This window comes from Calonectris borealis, unplaced genomic scaffold, assembly GCF_964195595.1.
Source record: "Calonectris borealis unplaced genomic scaffold, bCalBor7.hap1.2 HAP1_SCAFFOLD_101, whole genome shotgun sequence".
In the NCBI taxonomy this organism is placed as follows: domain Eukaryota; kingdom Metazoa; phylum Chordata; class Aves; order Procellariiformes; family Procellariidae; genus Calonectris; species Calonectris borealis.
Genome location: NW_027441491.1, coordinates 1 through 14,310, shown reverse-complemented (window position 1 = coordinate 14,310; position 14,310 = coordinate 1).

The window sequence follows — 14,310 nt, the reverse complement described above, 5'->3', positions numbered from 1 at the left end:
GATGGTTACTTTGGAGTTGGTTCTAAGGTGTTGTGTGGCTACGATCATTCCGCTATATGTGTCTACAGTTACTGCTAGCCACGCTCGGGGTTTTAGCAACTGACAGAGCGTAAAGTCTGTTTGCCACAATTCGGAGGCTTTGAGACCTCTGGGGTTGACTCCACTGGACCACAGTGGTGTTTTCTGACAGTGGGGACATGTGGCTACTACGTGTTTTGCGTCAGTGACCGAGATTCCGCATCTCTTCGCTAGCGCTTTAGCTCCGACGTGGAGGGACTCGTGTAGCTGACGGGCATCCCTTAGCGTCCACAACCCTTTCGCTGCGGCGTCTGCTTTGTCGTTACCGGTTTGGAAAAACCCTTTGATTGGGTCGTGGCTGTTAACGTGGATGACCGATATGGTGCCCTTTCGAGAAAAAAGTGCTTCTTCCAGCATCAGGGCTGTTGTGGATGTTGACACGCCGGGCCCCGCCATGGCCAAGCAAAGTTTGGCCACGAACATCGAATCGGTCACGATATTGAGATGTTCCTCTGGGAACAGTCCGCACGCCAGTACTACGGCCATCGCTTCTAGCTGCTGGACTGAAAGCGCACAGTCGGTCATTTTAATGCAGTGCCATTTTTCTCCAGATTGCCATACTGCCGCCGCGGTTGAGGTTGTTGAGGATGCGTCTGTAAAGGCCGTTGGTCCCTGTTGGGGTCAGTCCATGATCTTCTGTGGGAGGTCGATGTCGACAATGGTCAGCATTTGAGTCCAGGGGGGCTTTGTAGCATACTGGACTTCTCCGCCAAACCCAACAAGAGCTATAGCTAGATACTCCGACATCGCCACTGATTGCTTTGGGAGCTGCTTGCGGAAGGGTAGGTATATCTTGGCGGGTTCGATGCCTAGGTGTCTTAGGGCGAGTTTTCTGCCTTTCATGATGAGATTACCAAGGCACTCGACTCCTGGAGAGAATGCACGTGATGGTTTTCCCAGGACTATCCATTGTATTGGTCGAGCCTTTTCAGGGGGCCCCTGGGCTAGTGCCCCTACTCCCCCGCCCTCCGTGAAATGTACATACAGATCAAGCGGTACACCAGGGTTCCACCTGGCGAGCGTGCTCGACGATACCTGTTGGTCGATAAAGTCGAGAGAGTTCATTGCTTCCGTCGTCAGAGTTTTTTGTTCCCAGGGTTTTTTTCCTTTCAGAAGATTGTATAGGGGGGCCATGATTTCGGGAGGGATCAGGACAATGTTACGGAGCCACTGCAAGGATCCCACCAATTGCTGCATGTCATGGAGTGTTTTGATGTTCCGGCGGATTTTTATTTGGGGGGGGGGGGTTACGTAAGAACTGGTGATCCCCACCCCCAGGAAAGTTACACATGGTCCCCTTTTAACTTTCGCGCCTGCGATTTCGAACCCGTTTGTTTTTAAAGTTTCCGAAACCGCTGTTACTAGCTGGTTCACCTGATTTTCTGTCGGCGCGGCGATTAGAATATCGTCCATGTATTGAATGATAGTCGCAGTCGGATCATCGCGCCGAACCGGTGCTACCGCGCGATCCACTATAATTTGGCAGATAGTAGGCGAGTTGATCATTCCTTGAGGCAGCACTTTCCACTGGAAACGTAGGTTGGGGCGTGAGCTGTTTGGGAACACTACAGAAAAAGCAAACCGCTCTTTGTCCTCCTCATGCAGTGGTATTGAAAAGAAACAGTCTTTAATATCAAGGACGGCACACGGTTGTCCTTCTGGTATCATAGAGTTCATGGGCAGCAGCGTTTGGACGGGACCCATTGGTTGAATTTTCTTGTTTACTTCGCGCAGGTCATGGAGGAGACGAAACCCCTCGCCGGTTCGTTTGGGTATTACAAAAACTGGGGTGTTCCATGGGCTAGTGGAAGGCTCTATATGACCTCGTTGTAACTCGCGGTCGACTAGCTTAAGAAGAGCGTCCATTCGAGGCTTTGACAGGGGCCACTGCTCGACCCACACTGGGTTGGACGATTTCCACGTCAGTCTAATAGGTGGAAGTGGGTGTGCGGCAGTGGCCCTCACAATAAATTTGTCACCCTGGCTTTCAAAAGGGCTAGAGCGTCCCTTCCCAGCAGGGGTGGGACTCCTGACATAACATATGGGAAGAGGGTAATGGTTTTCTCCGGCCCTTTTTCAGTGTGAAGCGTGATTGCTGTTAGTTGAGCACTTTTCCGAGCCCGGGTTAACCCCCCGACTCCACCCACCATGGGGGCGTTTTCTAATTTCCAACGCGGGGGCCAGTTTGTCTCAGGAATAACTGTAACATCTGCTCCGGTGTCAATCAAAAAAGGGACACTAATGGTGGTGTCATCTAGGGTATTATAGAGGGAACAGATGCCCCACACCACTGGCGGGCTATCGCATTTTACTGCCAGGGCCAGCCTGGGGTCTCGCCCCCAGGAGGTGGTTGTTGCTGCCCTTGAGGTAGGGACTGGTTCGGATGGATCGTCGGTTGAGCCATAAAGTTGGTCGTTTCTCGAGGGGGCAGCGGGTTCGGGGGTGTTGTGCCCCATCCGGGGTTGGCATAACTGGGCCGCCTTATGTCCCAAGTGGGAGAGGGCTGTGCGCGGCCCGAGTGCCCTCTCCGCTTCCCGTTTCCCTGGTGTTTAGATCTGCAGTCTTTGGCGAAATGCCCTTTCTTTCCACAGGCCCAACATGGTCCTCTCGGTCGATTTTGGCGCGGGGGGAGCGCTGTGGGCGGGTTCGCCAACCGAGGGCAGTTTGCTGCCACGTGGCCCGCCTGACCACAATTAAAACATGCCATCACATTAGCTATCGCAGTGCGAACAGCTACCTGAATTGGGGCTAGATGCTCTTTCTTTGCGACATGCTTGATCATGTCTGCGATACTTGACCCCGCTGGTAGTGATCGTAGGATCTCTTTGGTTGCCGAATTACACTGCTGACGTAAGCACTCTGCAACAACCGGGCCTTTCGCTTCCGCGGGCAGGGTCGAGGAGTCGACCGCTGCCTGAAGGCGATCCACAAACTGCGTAAAGCTCTCACTTTCATTTTGCTTAATTGTGGACCATGGCGACGGCTTGGCAATAACTCTAGAAGCGGTGCGAATAGCTTCTCTAGCCGTGCGGGTAGTTGTCATAATTTCATGGGCCCGCAGGCCCTGGGCCTGCGCCTGGGGGGTAATCATGGTGGGGTCTGTACCCATCAGCCGCTGCAGGCTGGAACCATGCAGCGGGTGATCCGCCCCGGCCACTTGGGCTAATTGTCTCGCACAGTTGTCCTCCCATTCTTGTTTAAAAACGATCATCCCTGCCCCATCAAAAATCAATCTACAAGTTTGTTTTATATCGAACGGGAGCATATCGTCTCCCCCAAAGACACCATCTATGAGGGTGGAGACCACGGCAGAATTAAGGCCTTTATCTGCAATCGACTTAACGATCGCTTGTATATCTTTAGGGTTTACTGGCGAGTAAACCCTCTGTCCCCCGTCCGTCACTCGGACCGGGAACGCTAGTCTGGCTGATGGAACCCACTCGGCACACACAGTCTTTATTTTCCTCCAGTCGGTGAGGGGGAGGTTTTTGTTTTTATTTTGGATGAAAGTGTTTTGGCTTTTGACTGTGTGTACTCCCATTTCCTCCTCCTCTGAGCTTGGATCGGTCACGAGCCACTCGTCCCAGCTAGTGTCTGATCCGGAGCCGGAACTCGACTGACCGGCTGCTTCCGGTTTCTGATACCTTTTTGTCGGGCTCCGGCCCTGCCCGCTTCTCCTGCGGGCGAGCCATTCCCTCCCTCTTGGCCCGCCCCTCCTTTCTGGTTCGCCCCGCCCGTTGCTCGGGGGGGGGGGGGGGGGAGGGGGGGAGCCTGCCCTCTGAGGGCATTTTTTCAGATGGTCGCTCTGATTGGCTTTCCGCCCTTCGCTCATGCTCCCCTCCTCCTCCTGGCCACTCCCGCCGCCTTTCTTCTCGTTCTCCTCCCCTTTTTGTTCATGTGCGCTTGTTAATGCTAGCGCCTCCTCCCAGTTCCCGCCACGGGCATCTTCGGCCCGCCCATCCCCTTTGTGCTCGGCGCCATCTTGGGGCATATAGGGCGGTGGTTTAGCCCGGGCTTCCTCAGACTCTATCCTTTTCGTAATGCCCCTGGCTTCCTCAGCCAACCCTCCCCAGAAGGATTTAGCTCTCTCTTGCGCCTCCGTAAGCGGGTCAGGGTTCGGGGATTGAGGGGACATGGCGCCCTCTTGCAGATCTTTAGGCTCGGCAGAATCATCACCATCTAAGGGGTGCAAAGTCTGCGTGGCTGCCCCGACTCCCAATTTCGGGATGGCCAGCAAACAGTTCTTTGCCGCCCTCCAAGTCTCCTGTTCTTGTATTGCCTTCTGCAGAGCCTGTACGACTTTCCCCCACGACTTAAGGGTTTTCCCAGAACCCGAGGACATCGTCTCCTCGGCTAACGCTTTAGTACATTTATCCCACACTTCAGGGTGAAGGATATCGACCGGCTGGTCAATGGTCCCAATGTGTAAAAGCCTCGCAACGGCGAGGGTAAAATCTTTGGGCTTACAATCAATACCCCAGTGCTTATGTAATTGCGATACGACCTTCACAAGAGCTTCCATCCTCCTTGTTGGTCCGGCAGCGTCCTCCCCGCCGGGCTGGTCCTGCCGCTCCGGCCACCGTTCACCCGATTCCAGGTGGGCTTTCCCGGGTTTCGGCACCACTTGTCGCCTTCGCGAGGCGTGGCGACCTGGTTCAGGAACGGCACGGCGACCCCCCTCCCCGGGGCGCTCGGGCCATCGACTCGCAGACACCAATGTGGTGGACGGCAAATGGCGTTTATTGGTAGATAACACGGTGTTATATACCTTGGGTTTACGACGTCACTTCCGTCTGCTTACTTCACACCTAAATGCTACTGGCTATTAGGGGAGGGGGTCCTATCTTTCCGTACAGCGTGATATCTTCCGGCTGCCTGATCCTAACTACCCACACTGAAGTGAGGTGGGGGTCCCCTGGCTCTCCCCGGGGGGCAGGCGGCAGCACGAGGCGGCGGTGTCTCCCCGGTACCCGGCAAAGGGGAGTGAAACCAGCCGGCTGGAGCTCCGGGGGTGCACAGCCCGGCCCCGCACGGCAGAATCCTTCCCTGGGTTTTCACCTTTGGCTGGATGTGACAAACAGGTTCATTTTGTGCCTCCTCTTTTCCCAGCGTCACCTTCTGCGTCACGTGAAGAAAATCCTGCGTGGCTGACGCCGCTTGCTGCTCAGGTAATGGCACGTGTGGGGCCGGGGGAGCGGGGAGAAACATTGGCGCGTTCAAGGACGCTGCAGGTGCTCCACGTCAAACCCAGGGAAAAGGCAAATTTGCTGCCGGTGCAGAAAAGCTGATGAACAGTTGCCGTTAACAGAGCGTGCGTGCCTCGTTCCCGCATCGGTCCCTGGGTAGTTACGAGTGTTTTCCTTTCAGGGAAAAGAATGAGCTTTCACCTACGATAAATTAAGAGCTGCCTGTGACCTTCTTTAGGGTCAAGTGTTTCTCTTCTGTTTGTTCATACTGATTTTACGGGCAGGTTGGAAAGAGCCTTTTATTTTTACACGCGTAACTCAATTTGTAGTACTACGTGGTGTCAGGATAGTGAATTTTGGAGCACCCAGGTACTACTAGAAACGTAATGAATGAGACACGATGGAAACTGATATTTAAACTTGATTTTTACTTGATTTTTTTTTCATTAGAGTGTTGATGGCATGTTGTCCTGTGGCTCAATCCACATTCTGTTCAGTGGAGTCTTCAATCTAGGACTTTGAAGGAAAAAAGTTGGTCCTTCCAAAAAAGGGCTAGTCATTCATAGGATCGAGGTATAGACTTGGCGAGCCGCTTAAGTACGTGATCAGAATTAAAGCCAAATGCTGCTTCGTGTTGCTGCTGTTGGTCTTCACTTTCATTAGTTTTCCCGCTGCTCTGTCATGGTTGGGAGCTCTGAATCATCCTTTTTTTCACTCCCTAACGCATTTTTCTCCCCAAGGAGAGGCTACGTTTAAAAGCTACTTAGTTTCCTCACAAATGCATCGGTCGATAAAACGGAGTTACGATTATTAAAACCACACAAATGACACCGGTCTTACAGATCTGGACTATTTCTGAACATGTGTTCATCGTGTGCAGATGTCATCGGGATACGGATCATCTGCACCTCGTGCTCTGACGAGACGATCAGCTGAGACAGGGACGAGCTCTAAAAGAAAAAAAAGGTACAACGTCAAAGTTTTATTTTGTTGTTGGTTTTTGTGGTACGCCTGTGCAAAGCTTGCTTCCCTCCGTCTGTTTTCTCTTCCTGCAAGCACGGTCTTCTGTTTCTGTGCGCTTGCTGTGAAAGGGTGCTGTGAAAATAATGTTGGACTAGAAGAGGAAAGGAACCGTTTGTAAGAGTTGGGATGTTCGGGAGAAACAGGCTTTGTTTTCACGATAAAAGCTTTATGCTTTTTCAGTGAGTCAGTGTTTAAAATGCCTTACAGGAGCACTCGAACACCTTAGTGAGATACTAGCATCTGTGCTAAAAGCAATCAAGGTCAAAGAAACGGCGTGGATAACACGGGACAAATTGGCGTCGCTTCGGTGCGTTTTCCAGGCTTTCCCGAGAAGCGGTAGCAGCCTCGTAACTAGCGACAGAGAGTCCTGATGTGGTTTTGGTGAGTTACTGCTTTTATCACGTCCTTTTTCCTTAACCTGCAGTGCGGCGGCGGGTCAGGGCCGAGGTCATCGGTGAGGCGAGCGAGTCCCCTCGGCGGATGGGGCGGTGTCTCCTGCCCGCTGGCCGCTCGGGGGTGGCGGGACGGGAAGCTTCAAACTGCTCGCTGCGGCAGGCTCCCGGTCTGCTGGAGCCCTGTAGCCCCAGGTCACCCCCAAGCCCAGTCGGCAAGCTGGCCTTTGATGCGTCTCCAGAAGCCCCTGCAGAAGGAGAGGATGCGGCCAGGGGCAAGCTATGGTACTATCGGTCACTGCTTTTTCTTTCTCTCTTCCAGAGGCTGCACTGAGGATGCGGTTGTCTGTTCCTGCCTTGGGGATGCCGTTGATGGCACCCGCTTCAGGCTTGCGTGGGTTGTCTCTGCCCGGCCTCGCTTTCCTCGCAGCGTTGGGGCAAAAAGGGTCCGGCGGAGCACTTACTGGATGTGGACAGGGGCTGCCGCGGCTGAAGCTGGAGAGGCCGGAGAAAGGTAAAGAAGATGACATTGAAGGCCACGTGGCCGGCAGCTGCCTCCTGCTGCAGGCGAGAGAGAGCTTGCCTCTCCAGGTGAGGAAGGATCCCTCTTCGTAGTCCGCAGCAGGCCAGGCCGCCAACACGGACCGCAGGGTCTGTGTGCGTCATCAACGGCGTGGTACGGCCACGTAGTGCACGAGCGAGCGAGGCTACTTGTGTAGGAAGCCTCGTCTCGTCAGAGCTGCGAGATACCCACGTATTCTTTTAGGTGGAGGACAGCAAAGCGACCGGAGTTACAGAAGAGGAAGGGAGGAGAGGAGGAGAAAGAAGCGTCTGAACTGTCTAATTCTCCCGGCAGCGCCGAGAGCGAGAGCTGCGGTGAGTCCCAGGCGCTCAGGGCACTGTCTTCCCTCTTATGCATCCTGGGCCCTCCCAGCCTCTCCCCTGGTCCCCTCTGTTTCCCACGCTGCAGTGTTTTTCTTTGTTTTGTTCCCCTGTACCTCTTCCTCTATTCTTGTGTCCTGCTCCGTCTCCCTCTTTTTTTTCATTCTCTGTCTCTGTTCTGTAGCCCATCGCTGTTTTTTCCTTTTCTATCTCTTTTTCCTGATCTGCATTTGTTTCTTTTTTCCCCACAATTTCTCTGGTCTGTTCTCTGGCTTTCTTTTGCTCTCTGCGCCTGTACGTGCAGCGCCGTGTCCCTGCCTTCCTTCCTCTATCTCTCCTTTCCTGCCTCCCTATCTCTTTCTGTCCTTCTGTCTTTTTCTCTCTCCTTCGTCCTGTCCTTCCTTCCCCCTGCCCCCCCGCCTCTGTCCTGCTGTTTGTCACTGTTTTTTCTTTCTGCCACTCTCTGCCTGGGTTTTGTCACTCTCTCTCTCTCTTTCCTTCAACCTGTTTTTTCCTGTCTCTATTCGTCTGCCTCTAATGCTTCTTTCTCTATCTTTTAGTCCTGCTGTGTTCTGCTGCCCATCTCTGTCCAGTTCCCTTTCTGTTTTTTTTTCCTCTCTTGGTTACTCTGCTTTTCTTCCTGTCCCTATTTTTTTTCTCTCTCTATTCCTCTGTCCTGCTCTGTGTTCCCTCCCTCTCACTCCCCCAGTGTCCTGGTAATATGCAGTCCTCCTGTGTGTTACCAGACCTTCTCCCTGTTGATTTTTTCCTCTTGCTCTATTGCTCTGTCCTGCTCCCTAGAAGTATTTTTTTAATTCTCTGTATTTTTGTTCTTCAGCCCATCACTATTTTTTTGTTCTCCATCTCTCTGTCTCCTGCTCCCCATTCTCCTCTTTCTCTCTCTGTCATTTTTTTCTTTTCCCTGTACCTATGCTTTTCTTTATCCTTGCATCCCACTCCTTCCCTTCCTCCGTCTCCCTCTGTCACGCTGTCTCACTCCCTATCCCTCTTTTTTTATTTCTACTCTTGTGACGTGTGTGTCCCCCAACCCTTCCTTTTACGTGTCCCGGTCTTTCTCTCTACATCCTTCTATCATTCTCCTTCTCTTGCTGTTCTTGCTCTTTTTCTTACTTTTTCTCTAACCTGCTGCCCATCACTATTTTTCCTCCTGCATCCCTTTGTCCTGCTCCCTGTACTTGTCAGTCTTTCCCTTTGTTCTGCCTCCAGTCTTTCTCTGTTTTCTCCATCTCTGTCCTTTTCCCTGTACCTTTTTCCGTCTGCTTCTCAGTTCTTCTCTGTCATCTTATTTTTCTCTTTCTGCCATCCCTCTCTTTTTCTCTGTGACCCTCTGTGCTGTTCCCTTTCTTTTCTTTCTCCAATTATCTGCTGCCTTACCTGTCCCCCTCTCTCTGTCTCTCTTCCTCTGTCCTGCTCCCTGGCCCTATTTTTTATTGCTTCACTTCTCTGTCCCGTTCTCTGTCTTTTTTCTCTTATCTCTTTGTCATCCATCCTCCCCCTAACTTTTTGTCTGTATATGTCCATACCACTGCCTGTTTGCATCGTTTCTCGCTATATACCCCTGCCCAGCATGATTCTCCTTTGTCCTGCTTCCTGGCCTTTTTTCTCATCCTGCAGCGCTGGTTTTTCTTTCTCCCTCTCTTTATCCTGATCTGTCTCTCTCTCTTTTCTCAGTCCTTCTGGTGTGTTCACTATGTTTTTTCCTCTCTCTCTCTTTCCTTATTTCTGTAATTCAATTTTTCTCTCAAGCCGTCTGTTCTGCACCCTGCTCATAATTTTCTTCCTGTTTTCCTCTGTCCTACTCCTGCGTGTAGCGCGCGAGCGAGGCTACACGTCTAGGAAGCTTTGTCTCGTAAGACCTGTGAGACACCCATGTATTCTCTTAGGTGGAGGACAGCCAAGCGACCGAAGTTACAGAAAAGGAAAGGAGGAGAGAAGGAGAAAGAAGCGTCTGAACTGTCAAATTCTCCCGGCAGCACCGAGAGCGAGAGCTGCAGTGAGTCCCGGTTCCTCCGTGCCCCTCACCTGGTCCCCTCCCTTTCCCACTGTGCTGCGATTTTTTTTTTTTGCTCCCCTGTACCTCCTTTCTCCATCTCGCTCTAAGCGGCTCCCTGTTCCCATGTTTTAGGTCCTCCCTCTCTCTGCCCTGTAGCCTGTGGCTATTTTTTCCTTCTCCGTCTCTCTCTGTCTGGCTCCCGGCCACTATTTTTGCGTTCTTCCCTATTTATCCTGTAGTTAGTGTGTCGGTATTGTTGCTGTCTCTCTCTCTCTCTGTCCAGCTCCCTGTCCCTCGGGCGCTTCTTTCCTTTCTCCGTCCCTCTCTGTTCGTCTCGCTGTCCCCACTTTTAAACTCTCCTCTCCTTTGCCCGGTAGCCCACTGCCGTTTTTTTTCTTTCTCTGTCTGTCTGTCCCACTCCCTGTCTGTAATTTTTAATGCCTCCTTCTCTCTCTGGAAGTCTGTCAGGAGTTTTCCTTTTCTCAGTCTCTCTGTCCCGTTCCCTCTCCCTGTTTTTTAATTCCCTCCTCTCTGCCCTGTTACCCATCACCATTTTCATTTTCTCTGTCTCTCTCGGTCCGCTCAAGATCCTGATTTTCTAAATTCCTCGCTTTCTGCCCTGTAGCCCGTCACTTTTGAAGTTCCCTTTCTTCGCCTCTTTCCGTCTGGGTCCCGGCCCCTCTTTTGTACTTCCTCCGTCTGTACCCTGTGGCCTGTTGCGTTCTCCCTCTTATTTCTCAGTCTCTCTCTCTGGCTCCCCACCCCTGTTTTTTCATTCCTCCCTCTCTGCCCTAGAGCCCATCGGTCTCTTTTCTTTCTCTGTCTCTCTCTTTCCAGTTCCCAGGACCTGTTTTTCAATTTTGTCCTTCCTGGCTCTGTGCCACGTTGCGATTTCATTTCTTTTGCCGTCTCTCCCTGTCCGGCTCCCGTCCAGGATTTTTTAATTTCTCCCTATCTGTCTTGTAGTCCATCGCTGTTTTTAATTTGTCTGTGTCTCTCTGTCCAGCTCCCTGTCTTTATTTTTTTTTTTAAATTCATCCCTCTCTGTCCTGTACGTGTCGCTTGTTCAATTTTTGTTCCCCAACGTCTCTCTGTACATCGCTTCCGGTCCTGTTTTTTAAAAATTCCTCCCTGTCTGTCCTGTGGCCTATAGCGGTTTGTTCTTACTCTGTCTCTCGTCATTCTGGCTCTCGGTCCCTATTTTTCAGTTTCTCCCTCTCGGCCCTGTAGCACAATGCTATTATTTGCCTTTCCTCATCTCTCTCTGTCTGGCTCCCTGTCCCCGTTTTGTAATTCCTCCCTCTCTGCCCTGCAGCCCGTCACTATTTTTCCGTTCTCTGTCCCGCTCCCTGTCCCGAGTTGTTAATCGCTCCCTGTCTGCCCTATAGCCTGTCGCATTTTTTTTTCCTTTCTCCATCGCTCTCTGTCTGGCTCCCTGTCCCTACTTTTTAGTTCTTCCCTCACTGCCCTGCAGCCCGTCGCTATCTTCTCATTCTCCGTCTCTCTCTGTACGACTCCCGGTCCCTTCTTTTTTGAAATCCATCCCTCTCCGTCTTGGAGCCCATCACGGTATTTCCTTTCTCTGTCTCTCTCTGGTTGGCTCCTGCTCCCTATTTTTCAATTTCTTCTTTCTCCATCTCTCTCTCTGGCTCTGGATCCCAATTTTTTAATTCCTCCTTCTCTTCCCTGTAGCCTGTCTGGTTTTTTTCCCCTCTCTTTATCTCCCCCTCCACCTCTGGCTCTCCGTCCCTATGTTATAATTCCTCCCTCTCTGCCCCCTAGCTATTGCTATACTTCCTGTGTGCATCATGCCGCGTCCGGGTCCTCGTCCCTCTCTTAATTTTTCCCTCTTCTCCCTGTAGCCCTTCGCTATCATTTTCTTTCTGTTTGGCTCCGGATCCCTGTTTTTCCTTTCTACCTTTCTCTGCCCTGTTGGCCCCTGATTATTTTTTTTCCCTCCTTCTTGCTCTGCCCGGCTCCGGCTCCCTATTTTTTCATTCCTCTCTCTCTGTTACGTAGTCCGTTGGTATTTTTTCTTTCTCTGGCTCCCTGTCCCAGTTCTTCGGTTTCTTCTTTCACGGCCCCGTAGCACATTGTGTTTCTATTTCTTTCTCCACCTCTTCTTTCCCAGCTCCCCGTCCCTCACTTTTAATGCCCCGCCGCTTCCTCCATCTCACTCTTTCTTGCTTCCCGTCCCTGTTTTTTAATTCCTCCCTCTCTGCCGCGTACCCTGTCGCTTTTTTCTTTTCTCCATCTCTCTATATCTATCTTGCTGCGCCCCATTTTCAAGTCTTCTTCTCTGCCCTGTACCCTGTCGCTATTTTTGCATTACTCTGTCTCTCTCTGTCTGGCTCCCTGTCCCTATTTATTAATACCTCACTCGTCTTCCTGCACCCACTGCTATTCCCTGCGATCTCCCTCTCTCTCTGTCTGGCTCCCTGTCCCCAGATTTTAATTCCTCCGTCTGCCCCGTCTAGCCTGTCTGGATTTTTTCCTCGGTCCCTCTCTGTGTCCAGCTCCCTCCCTCCGTGTTTTAGTTCCACATTCTCTGTCCCGTAGCCCCATGCTATTTGTCTTTCTCCATCTCTCTCTGTCCAACTCCCTACTGCTAGTTTTTATTTTTTCCCTATCCGTATTGTAGCCATCACTGTTTTTTTTTTTTTCTCTCTCCGTGTCTCTCTGTCCAGCTCCCCGTCCCTGTTCTTTAATTCCTACCTCTTCCCTGTAGCCTGCTGCTGGTTTTTTCTATTCTACATTGTGTTCTGTCTGGTCCCCTGTTTATCAGTTCCTCTCTCTCTCTGCCCTGTGGCCTGTCACTTGTCCCCATTTTATTTCTGCCTCTCTCTCTGTCCAGCTCCCTGTTCATGGTTTTTGAATTCTTCCCTCTGTGCACTGTCAGCCGTCCAATCTTTTGCCTTTCTCCATCTCTCTCTGGCCAGTTTTCTGTCACTATTCATTAATTCTGCCCTCTCTGCCTTGTAGCCTGTCGCTTTTGTCCTCTCTCCTTCTCACTATCTCTGGCTTCCCGATGACCCTATTTTAGAATTTCCCCCCTCTTCTTTCTGTACGTGTTGCTATTCTTCTTGCTCTCCAGCTGTTTTTTTTTTTTTCCAGCTCGCTGTTCCTAATTCTTAATTCTTCCCTCCCTGCTACGTAGCATGTAGCTGTGTGGTTTGTTTTGTGTTGTTCCCCCCATACGGGCCCTTCCCTCCATCATTTGCTGTGCCGGCTCCCTGTCCCTGTTTCATTCCTTCCTCTTTGCCCTGTTCTTGTCGCTTTTTAATCTTTCTCCATGTGTCTCGGTCTGGCTTCCTGCCCATATTCTTTCCCTTCCTTCCTCCCTTTCTGTCGTGCTGCCCATCCCAGGTTTTTCCTGCATCTCCATCCCGCTCCCTGTCCTTCTTTGTCAGTTTCTGTCCTGCTCTGTCTCCCTCTTTTTGCTGCTTCCCTTCCTCTCTTCCTGCTGCTTCTTTCTCCACCTCTGTCAGGCTCCCTGTCCCCATCCTTCTCTCGCTGTCCTGTTCCCTGCCTCACGCTTTCTCGCTACACGCTCCCGGGACTTGTTACGTGCGTGACTAAATAAACACTCGCCGTCTCCTTTGCCCTCACGGCTGCATTTGCACTCCCTTTGCACCAGGAGAGGGGCTGTGACAGAGCCCAGGGGAGGAGGTGACGCTGAGCGGGGGTTGGCCGATGGCCCTCTGTTCCTGCTGGGCTCCAGCTGCGGGCCGGGGCTGGAGGAGCCCCAGGTGCGGGCAGTGAGGCTGATGGCGACGGCCCCTCCCTGTAAAGGGGTGGCTGCCGGGGAGGGGCTGGTGCTCGTGCTGGTGCTGCCCTGCCCCGGCTGGCCGGGGAGGGGCCAGTGTCAATCACGGGAGGAGGAGCGCGGTCGCTGAGCTGCAGCTACACCGGGGGCGAAGGTGGGCGGGGACTGGGCGATCACTCGGCGGTTCCCGGGAAAAACCCCAGGAGGGCGGTGGTGCTTGTGGGGGGCCGGCCGGGCCGGTGGGGTCCATGTCGGAGGCACGGAGCGGCGGCGGCGGCACGGGTGCGAGGGTGCTGCGCCGTGTCGGAGCCAGCGGCGAGGACTGTCGGGAGCCGGGCGGAGGGGTGCGCCGTGTCGGAGTCGGCGGCGGGGGCTGCTCGGGGTTGCGCTGGGGTCTCCGAGTGCGTTGGCGGGGGAGGGAACGGTGTCCCCGCAGGGTCAGAAGGCAGGGAAGGCTGCCTCGCGGCATGCCGGGAGCTGTAGTCCTGGGGTGCGGGGCTTCTGGTCGGACATGTTTGTTCCCCGGAGCATGCCGGAAGGTGTAGTCTTCCGGCACTTGGCTTCCGGGCGGCCATGCTGTGTTTGCCAGTGCATGCCGGGAGGTGTAGTTTTTGCGGACTTGGCTGCCTGGTAGCCGCCTTGCTCTCGAGCGCGTGCGGCGCGGTGTTGTCGTTGCTACCGCTGCGGCCCCCGTGACGCAGCACGGTGTGTAGTTTGTTGCCGGTTTCTTGTGGTTTTCTGCGGGCTTCCAGCTTTGGCCGCCCCCGACAAGCGGTGCAGCCGCCCGTCACGAGCGCATGCGCGGTGGCGCGCGGCTCAGCGTCCGAATAGCGATACTGCCGTTTTTTCCCTTTCCATCTCTTTGTCCTGATCTGCACCTGTCTCTTTTTTCCCGTGCAATTTCTTTGGCCTGTTTCCTGGCTTTCTTTTCCTTTCTGCGCCTGTACGTGCTGCTCTGTGTCCCTGCCT